The following is a 10,643-nucleotide window of genomic DNA, read 5'->3' as shown; positions in this document are numbered from 1 at the left end:
CTTAATAGGTTGTGAATGCTGTTTTGTTTTGATTTCAACCAAACTGCATCGTAACTTATACATTCATATTTCAAAATATAGCAATACACCAAAGCAGTAGCCTATATAAAGTGTAAACATACAGAGTCTTGTTTATTTAAAATAATCCTTGTATTGTGAATTAGAACTCGTTGTGGTTCTAATGAAACAATCTTTATAAAAATCATGTTGCATGTATAGGTCTACTATCGGTTGATGTTAACTTTAGCAATAAAATGTGATAATATGTGACACATTTTCTCTCTAAATATGTTCATGTGTCCTGTATTTCTGTTGTTTATTAACAATGCTGAATCGTGTATGAATTTTCAGGCTACTCTAGAGTTGGTTATTGGAATGAATCATTCAAACAGGTTTGATTCAATTTGAATCATTCGAACAGCTCGCCCACATCTGAATCATTTGTAGATTCTACTACTGGAAGGTTCTCACTGACAGGAACACAGAGAACAAACTAGAGAGCTGGATGAAGTGGATAAGTAAAGACTGTAAAAGCGTCCTATCATTTGCCAGCAGTCTTTGAGTGAACACCTGCAAGTGTACCTTGTGAACCACTTACAGGTAAATATGACCGAAAGAGAATCAAACCACAACCAGTCCCACTACATTTTCTGTTTATGGTTGCCTAATTATAAATAGCATGCACTTTGCATAACTGTTCTTAATGTAGATTTGATTCTTTAGTTAAAAAGCAATGACAGATTGTTATAATAATTGTTTTTTGTTTGTTTTAAATCAATGGTGTTAGGCAAAATGGGGATTTTTGTCAGGATCTATTACTTTCTTGAAATTAAGCCTATATTTCTTTTTTGGCAGTTGTTGCACAAAGTAAACATGTCAGGGTGGCTTTATTGTGTAAAAGATTAATAGGGTGAATAGGGTGTTGCGCATTATTGTTCCTAATTATTTCTTATGAAAAAATATTGCAAATAAAGCAATATGTTGATCTGCAAATCAAAGGATCATACAAGCATATTATTCTTGATAGTTACTCGGTTAATAACTTCAACATTTGTTGAATATTGTATACATTTTAAAAACCATATAACACTAGCATGAATACAGAATTTGTCTTAACACCTGTGTTTAGTATAGATTTTTATAATATGTTATTTTCTTCATCTTGGACACTTACTGGCCTCCAACCTATTAAGGAATTTTAGTTCTATTGATGATATATCATCATCCTTCATATAAAGAGTCACAAATGTCTTTTGCCAAACATCAAGAAAGCATTATGTGACAGTAATAAGCAACACGATCTGATACTAAACACAAAATAGGATTACTGTAGTAAGTTTTGACAATTTAACTTTGTAAGTGTTTTGAATGTAAGATGTTAACCTGACTTTGTAAATCTCTTGGGCTTGGAATCAGAAAACGAAACTACTGTACTGATCAGTCATCAGTAGAGGTCATCATATCCCTTCTTTCCCTCAATTTATTACAGAACCAATGGCTTCCAAATTTTACTTTCTCATTTGTGGATTTTCCAATGATTAACTCAATGTCTAAGAGATTTCATCTTTCTTTTTTATTTAAAAGGGTTTTGAAGAAATTCACAAAACTGTTTGGGCAATCAGTTTATTATAAATAAACACCAACAAAAATAGCAGTGTAACAGTGTTTTATTGGTTTTGCTAAAAGAATCACAACGTTAAGTTTGTAGGTCAAAGTTTCAGTGATTTGAAGGCTGGTAGATTCTCTGTCGTCCAGAAATCAGTTCAACTGTGTTTCATAGACGGAGGAGTAGATGCTGATTGAGTTCTCCGGCTCTTCTCTGACAGAAATCTCTGTATTGTGACGTTCAGAAGAGCATTTGTATGATGTGATCCAGCAGTGATGTACAAGCGTGTAGAAACACTTGTTCACAGATCGATCTCATGCTCCACTGATTTGTGGCAGAAAGCTCAGCGTCTCTCCTGTCATCAGGTGTTGAGATGAAGACAGTCTGAACAGTAGGATTCCCAAAACATTTGATAAAACAAATACTTAAAAGAAGTAAAGAAAAGGCTATGAACAGAAGAAAAGTGCAAAGAGTAGAAGCAGACAGAAACACTTCCTCTAAGATCGCTCTTGTGCTCAGCTCATTTGTGGCAGGCAGGTCTTCTTCTCTCATATGATCAGGTGTTGACATGATGATAGTAACACAGATTTGAGCATTCAAGTTCACTGTGAAGGAGTTCATGGTCTCTGTAGCGCAGCTTCTTCAAGAATAAAAAGTTGTTTGAGTTATAGCTGAACAGTTGAGCTTGTGTAAACTCTTGGTTTATACTCTCTGTAGTGCGGCTTTGCTCTGTCCTGCCCCTTTAACAGCTACAGAAAGATTGTAGCTCCACCTCACTCTTTAATGTCGAGTCCGACTTTATTAATATAACTCCGGAGCCGTACTTAAACTCTTGTGATTTCTACAACTACGAACATCAGAAAAATGTGGCTCTCAACTGATTAACAGTAACTAAAAACTGAAAAAGTGTCTCAGAAAAAGTGAAATTTTGAAAACAGCTCTGTTGTCAATTGTTTGCAGATGACACTTGGAGTAATATTTTATATCTAATGCAAAAAATGTTTTTTTTTTTTTTTTATTATTTGTGATGTTACTGATGTATTCACAGCACAGGGAAAAGGCACTTTAGTGCTCAGAGAATGATGGATCAGTAAGAGCTTGTTAATAAATGAACATCAACATGTCTGAAGTGTCTGTGTGATAGTCCGCTGAAGTCTGTTTATAGTCTTTCTCTCTGTTCCTCAGTCTTTGTATCATGAGCTCAAATGCTGGTGTCTTGCTCAACTGTAGCAGACGGATCAGAGTCCAGAGTCCCGCCTTCATGTTCATCTGAATTATGCTACAGCTCACTACAGAAATCAGACTCTCCTTCTTCAGATCGAAAGATTGTGGCTCCTCTCGACTCTCCAATGTTGAGTTCAGACTTCATAAACTCCGGAGTCGAACTTTATATAATGGACTCGATGGACAGACATGTTGTTGGACTTGTTTATTAAAGACTGTTCAGGACTACTGATCTGCCGCTCTCCAAGCAATAATTTGCCTCTCCTTGTGCTCTGAACGGACTTTCTCCGAGGATCACGGGTTTCAATGAACGCTTGAGGACTAACCAATGCTTTTCATGGACAAAGATGTGGTCTGTGTTATTCAACATCTGTAATTCAAATGTTATCTGTTCAATTTTTTAATACTAACTCAACTTATTTAAGACACATCTTGAATTAATTTTAACCAATTACATCTGAAGTCATTTTCCTCTCAAGTGCACATAAATATCCCAGCAGTATTACCACCGGTGCAGTTCATTATGGGAACAATTAACATGATACACAAAGACTGACAACCAGAAACAGTCAAAGATTTTTTGTATTCATTTTGAATTGTGTATTTATTGTCATATTTCAAAAGCTAACAAATTAAATTTTGTGAAATGTTTTGATTCAAGAGTGTGCTTGTACATTTTTACCGTCAATTTTTGACATGAATGTAATATATTTCAATATTTTGTTATATAATGAAAAAAGTATACTTTTTACTTGTAGAAAATGAGACAGTGAAGCTACAACTGATGTTTTTGTTTCTCTGTATTATATCAGTATTGAAAAGAAATTCATCTTAATGGTTGAAGAACGTCTTTGAGAAAAATTTGGTTCTTGAGTGTGTAATATTTGACATTATCATATCATATTTATAAGATGTAGATAAGAAGCTTTAAACAGGCAATGACTTTGGGAAATTGACAAAATGATATTTTATTGAATCATTGTTACAGGAGACTTTTGACAGATTCACAAACTCAGAAATCATTTGTGCTGGAGTCAGAAAACAGTGAATAACAACTATCTTGATGATCTGATGAATGTAAGTCCAGAAGGTGAAGCACAGACTCAGTCAATCTCAGCTTGTGTCGATCCACAATGTCACTGTTCCCAGAGCTCAAAGAGTCCTTGTGCTGCTCCGACTATAAATCCGGTCTGATGTAGGAGAGACACAGTGCTGGATAACTGACAGCGACGACGAGACACAATGAGCAGCAGCTTCAGTTCATCAGCGGCTCAGATTTTACGCTCCTCCTCTTGAACATAAGCCAGTGATTGTAGGTCAAAGTTTCAGTGATTTGAAGGCTGGTAGATTCTCTGTCGTCCAGAAATCAGTTCAACTGTGTTTCATAGACGGAGGAGTAGATGCTGATTGAGTTCTCCAGCTCTTCTCTGTCAGAAATCTCTGTATTGTGACGTTCAGAAGAGCATTTGTATGATGTGATCCAGCAGTGATGTACAAGCGTGTAGAAACACTTGTTCACAGATCGATCTCATGCTCCACTGATTTGTGGCAGAAAGCTCAGCGTCTCTCCTGTCATCAGGTGTTGAGATGAAGACAGTCTGAACAGTAGGATTCCCAAAACATTTGATAAAACAAATACTTAAAAGAAGTAAAGAAAAGGCTATGAACAGAAGAAAAGTGCAAAGAGTAGAAGCAGACAGAAACACTTCCTCTAAGATCGCTCTTGTGCTCAGCTCATTTGTGGCAGGCAGGTCTTCTTCTCTCATATGATCAGGTGTTGACATGATGATAGTAACACAGATTTGAGCATTCAAGTTCACTGTGAAGGAGTTCATGGTCTCTGTAGCGCAGCTTCTTCAAGAATAAAAAGTTGTTTGAGTTATAGCTGAACAGTTGAGCTTGTGTAAACTCTTGGTTTATACTCTCTGTAGTGCGGCTTTGCTCTGTCCTGCCCCTTTAACAGCTACAGAAAGATTGTAGCTCCACCTCACTCTTTAATGTCGAGTCCGACTTTATTAATATAACTCGGAGCCGTACTTAAACTCTTGTGATTTCTACAACTACGAACATCAGAAAATGTGGCTCTCAACTGATTAACAGTAACTAAAACTGAAAAAGTGTCTCAGAAAAAGTGAAATTTTGAAAACAGCTCTGTTGTCAATTGTTTGCAGATGACACTTGGAGTAATATTTTATATCTAATGCAAAAAATGTTTTTTTTTTTTTTTTTTTTTTATTATTTGTGATGTTACTGATGTATTCACAGCACAGGGAAAAGGCACTTTAGTGCTCAGAGAATGATGGATCAGTAAGAGCTTGTTAATAAATGAACATCAACATGTCTGAAGTGTCTGTGTGATAGTCCGCTGAAGTCTGTTTATAGTCTTTCTCTCTGTTCCTCAGTCTTTGTATCATGAGCTCAAATGCTGGTGTCTTGCTCAACTGTAGCAGACGGATCAGAGTCCAGAGTCCCGCCTTCATGTTCATCTGAATTATGCTACAGCTCACTACAGAAATCAGACTCTCCTTCTTCAGATCGAAAGATTGTGGCTCGACTCTCCAATGTTGAGTTCAGACTTCATAAACTCCGGAGTCGAACTTTATATAATGGACTCGATGGACAGACATGTTGTTGGACTTGTTTATTAAAGACTGTTCAGGACTACTGATCTGCCGCTCTCCAAGCAATAATTTGCCTCTCCTTGTGCTCTGAACGGACTTTCTCCGAGGATCACGGGTTTCAATGAACGCTTGAGGACTAACCAATGCTTTTCATGGACAAAGATGTGGTCTGTGTTATTCAACATCTGTAATTCAAATGTTATCTGTTCAATTTTTTAATACTAACTCAACTTATTTAAGACACATCTTGAATTAATTTTAACCAATTACATCTGAAGTCATTTTCCTCTCAAGTGCACATAAATATCCCAGCAGTATTACCACCGGTGCAGTTCATTATGGGAACAATTAACATGATACACAAAGACTGACAACCAGAAACAGTCAAAGATTTTTTGTATTCGTTTTGAATTGTGTATTTATTGTCATATTTCAAAAGCTAACAAATTAAATTTTGTGAAATGTTTTGATTCAAGAGTGTGCTTGTACATTTTTACTGTCAATTTTTGACATGAATGTAATATATTTCAATATTTTGTTATATAATGAAAAAAGTATACTTTTTACTTGTAGAAAATGAGACAGTGAAGCTACAACTGATGTTTTTGTTTCTCTGTATTATATCAGTATTGAAAAGAAATTCATCTTAATGGTTGAAGAACGTCTTTGAGAAAAATTTGGTTCTTGAGTGTGTAATATTTGACATTATCATATCATATTTATAAGATGTAGATAAGAAGCTTTAAACAGGCAATGACTTTGGGAAATTGACAAAATGATATTTTTATTGAATCATTGTTACAGGAGACTTTTGACAGATTCACAAACTCAGAAATCATTTGTGCTGGAGTCAGAAAACAGTGAATAACAACTATCTTGATGATCTGATGAATGTAAGTCCAGAAGGTGAAGCACAGACTCAGTCAATCTCAGCTTGTGTCGATCCACAATGTCACTGTTCCCAGAGCTCAAAGAGTCCTTGTGCTGCTCCGACTATAAATCCGGTCTGATGTAGGAGAGACACAGTGCTGGATAACTGACAGCGACGACGAGACACAATGAGCAGCAGCTTCAGTTCATCAGCGGCTCAGATTTTACGCTCCTCCTCTTGAACATAAGCCAGTGATTGTAGGTCAAAGTTTCAGTGATTTGAAGGCTGGTAGATTCTCTGTCGTCCAGAAATCAGTTCAACTGTGTTTCATAGACGGAGGAGTAGATGCTGATTGAGTTCTCCAGCTCTTCTCTGTCAGAAATCTCTGTATTGTGACGTTCAGAAGAGCATTTGTATGATGTAATCCAGCAGTGATGTACAAGCGTGTAGAAACACTTGTTCACAGATCGATCTCATGCTCCACTGATTTGTGGCAGAAAGCTCGGCGTCTCTCCTGTCATCAGGTGTTGAGATGAAGACAGTCTGAACAGTAGGATTCCCAAAACATTTGATAAAACAAATACTTAAAAGAAGTAAAGAAAAGGCTATGAACAGAAGAAAAGTGCAAAGAGTAGAAGCAGACAGAAACACTTCCTCTAAGATCGCTCTTGTGCTCAGCTCATTTGTGGCAGGCAGGTCTTCTTCTCTCATATGATCAGGTGTTGACATGATGATAGTAACACAGATTTGAGCATTCAAGTTCACTGTGAAGGAGTTCATGGTCTCTGTAGCGCAGCTTCTTCAAGAATAAAAAGTTGTTTGAGTTATAGCTGAACAGTTGAGCTTGTGTAAACTCTTGGTTTATACTCTCTGTAGTGCGGCTTTGCTCTGTCCTGCCCCTTTAACAGCTACAGAAAGATTGTAGCTCCACCTCACTCTTTAATGTCGAGTCCGACTTTATTAATATAACTCCGGAGCCGTACTTAAACTCTTGTGATTTCTACAACTACGAACATCAGAAAAATGTGGCTCTCAACTGATTAACAGTAACTAAAAACTGAAAAAGTGTCTCAGAAAAAGTGAAATTTTGAAAACAGCTCTGTTGTCAATTGTTTGCAGATGACACTTGGAGTAATATTTTATATCTAATGCAAAAAAAAAAAAATTTTTTTTTTTTTTTTATTATTTGTGATGTTACTGATGTATTCACAGCACAGGGAAAAGGCACTTTAGTGCTCAGAGAATGATGGATCAGTAAGAGCTTGTTAATAAATGAACATCAACATGTCTGAAGTGTCTGTGTGATAGTCCGCTGAAGTCTGTTTATAGTCTTTCTCTCTGTTCCTCAGTCTTTGTATCATGAGCTCAAATGCTGTTGTCTTGCTCAACTGTAGCAGACGGATCAGAGTCCAGAGTCCCGCCTTCATGTTCATCTGAATTATGCTACAGCTCACTACAGAAATCAGACTCTCCTTCTTCAGATCGAAAGATTGTGGCTCCTCTCGACTCTCCAATGTTGAGTTCAGACTTCATAAACTCCGGAGTCGAACTTTATATAATGGACTCGACGGACAGACATGTTGTTGGACTTGTTTATTAAAGACTGTTCAGGACTACTGATCTGCCGCTCTCCAAGCAATAATTTGCCTCTCCTTGTGCTCTGAACGGACTTTCTCCGAGGATCACAGGTTTCAATGAACGCTTGAGGACTAACCAATGCTTTTCATGGACAAAGATGTGGTCTGTGTTATTCAACATCTGTAATTCAAATGTTATGTTAAATTATTTAGTACTAACTTCCCTTACAGTATTTGTGACACTTCTTGAATTATTTTTAACCAATTACATCTGAAGTAATTTCCTCTCAAGTGCACATAAATATCCCAGCAGTATTACCACCGGTGCAGTTCATTATAGGAACAATAAACACGATACACAAAGACTGACAGTCAGAAAATTTGTATTGCGAGTCTTTGAAATAAATGTTCCCCGTTTCAATATTTTGTTGTATAATGAAAATAAATGTATACATTTTTACCAATTCATTTCTTGGACAAAGATGCGTAATTAAATTATTTTTAAACCTTTCTCAGAACTAAATTTGCTTATTTGAGCCAATTCTTGAATTATTAAGCAAATAGTCTCAAGGTTATTTTTTGATGATTATTTTCTCTCAAGTTCACATAAATATCCAGTGACCACCGGTGCAGTTCATTATGCTAACAATAAACATTGATTCATTTCTAATAGTGGTAAATGAGAAAGAGTCAAGCTACATCTGATTTTTTGTTTCTGCATGTTACATGTACTGTACATCAGTTTTAAAAATTGAAAGATTTAGCCAATTAGATTTTATGATATGACCATAATTACAGAAAACCTGCAGGTGAACATCTTACAAGAGACAAAGTGCTTTTAAGAGGTGGCCCAATCTCATTGATCTACTGTAAGTGACCACAAAAAACTGAAACTGTGAAACTAAAATTTCAGAGTCTTACGAATACGCCAAACATAAAGAGCCCTGCAACAGCTGGTGAATCAGGGGTGTCCAGTCCTCCTCCTGGAGGGCCAGCGTCCTGTAGTGTGCAGCTCCAACCACTTCCAACACACTCTCCTGAAGGTTTCTAGCAATACTGAAGACCTTGATTTACTGGTTCAGTGTTTCAGATTAGGGTTGGAGCTGAACTGCAGGATAGTGGCCCTCCAGGAGCAGAATTGGACACCCTTGGACTAGATGGACTAGAACCAGACTTTGAAACCATTAAAGTGCTTGAGTATGTGCTTGACTTTCTGGACTTTCATCACATTAACATAAGGAACCATAAAACATTTCATTGCATGTCCTGAAGTTTCACAACCTCGGACACTTTTCTTCTGTTACTTTTATTTGTGATTCTCTTAAATCTGTCAAATGTTTTCTAGATGTGTGATTTACTAAAAGATTTTTAAATTTGAGATTTTCTCAGAGATTCATTTTCAGATTTTTTTATATTAGAAAGTAATAGAAAACAGTCCATAAATACTAAACATTGCCTGTGTTTGACACAACGCCTTACATTTTGAAACAGTTTAACAATTTCAGTTATTGTCATGTTTTAGTGTGCCTTTTCTAGATTTTTTGTGGTTTCTTGAAGAAATGTGAGATGTGAGTTATCATCAATTAAATATTACTACTATTCATTATTACTATATCAACAAACAAACAAAAAAATCTTTATGGATTTATGGAATATGTGATCTCCATGTTATATGGGAAATGAGGTCTGTTCTGACAATCGCTCAGCAGAGGTCACTCTTTAACAAGGCAAAATTTGCAGACCGCTAATAAATGGAGGATCTTGTGATAGAACCATATGTCAATATACCAGCTGTTATTATATGAACAACAATTGTTTATATAATGTAAATAATATATAATTGTTTATACAGTATTTCAGTACATGTATTAACAGGCAAAGTGTGTGAATGTGTTTAACATCAGTGTTAATTTTGAGTGAGTCATTGGTCTGGTGTCTACAACAGTTTGTTATATCAAAATGTGACTGTGTTTTCAACAGATCTTTATTTAACTTCCTCCTTCATTACAATGAGTTGTATTGAAGCTTTCTGTTAAAATACACAGAACAGGTGCATGGTTAGTCCTCAAGTGTTTTGATACTCTGAGATAATCCATTTGGAGTAAAGGTAAAGGCCCCTTTGTGCTAGAGAATTTGAGATCAGTAAATGCTTGATGATATTCTCTGTCATCACATCTGAAACATGAGCTCTGTAATTGATCAGTTGTTCACAATAGTTTCTGCATGATGCTGGTGCACGGTCACTCCCAGAATGCAGTTGAGAAACCCTCCAAGAAATGCTGGTGTTTGAGCTGTGGTTGCCGGAATTTTACTGTAAAAAATACGGTAACAACATTTTAGGTTTTACGGTTTTAGTTAAATACCGTAATTTCATTAACTGATGTAATGTTAATATACCAACCTATTGAAGTACTGAAATCTGTTTTGTACCTTTGAAATACACTGATAACCACCAAATGCAGGTGGTGATGAGAAAGTCACATGATGAACCAAAGCCCATCACAAGCAGCTTTTAAATAATAACATATATATACGGTGCACAGTGCCATTCACACAAGCACTAAACACCATCATGGTGAGACTCATTAAACTGAAATATGCAATAATCATTAATTTAACAACATTAGATGTAACATACAACCCTAATAAACATAACTGATAAGAAAAAACTAAGAAGAAACATAATTATTTTAAAAAATAATAATTATGAAATGCAACGCAGGGAATTCTGTGAATGTCAGTTT

The sequence above is a fragment of the Onychostoma macrolepis genome, chromosome 25, assembly GCF_012432095.1.
Source record: "Onychostoma macrolepis isolate SWU-2019 chromosome 25, ASM1243209v1, whole genome shotgun sequence".
In the NCBI taxonomy this organism is placed as follows: Eukaryota; Metazoa; Chordata; class Actinopteri; order Cypriniformes; family Cyprinidae; genus Onychostoma; species Onychostoma macrolepis.
The sequence above is the reverse complement of the archived record's forward strand: the minus strand, read 5'-3'. Positions refer to the sequence as shown.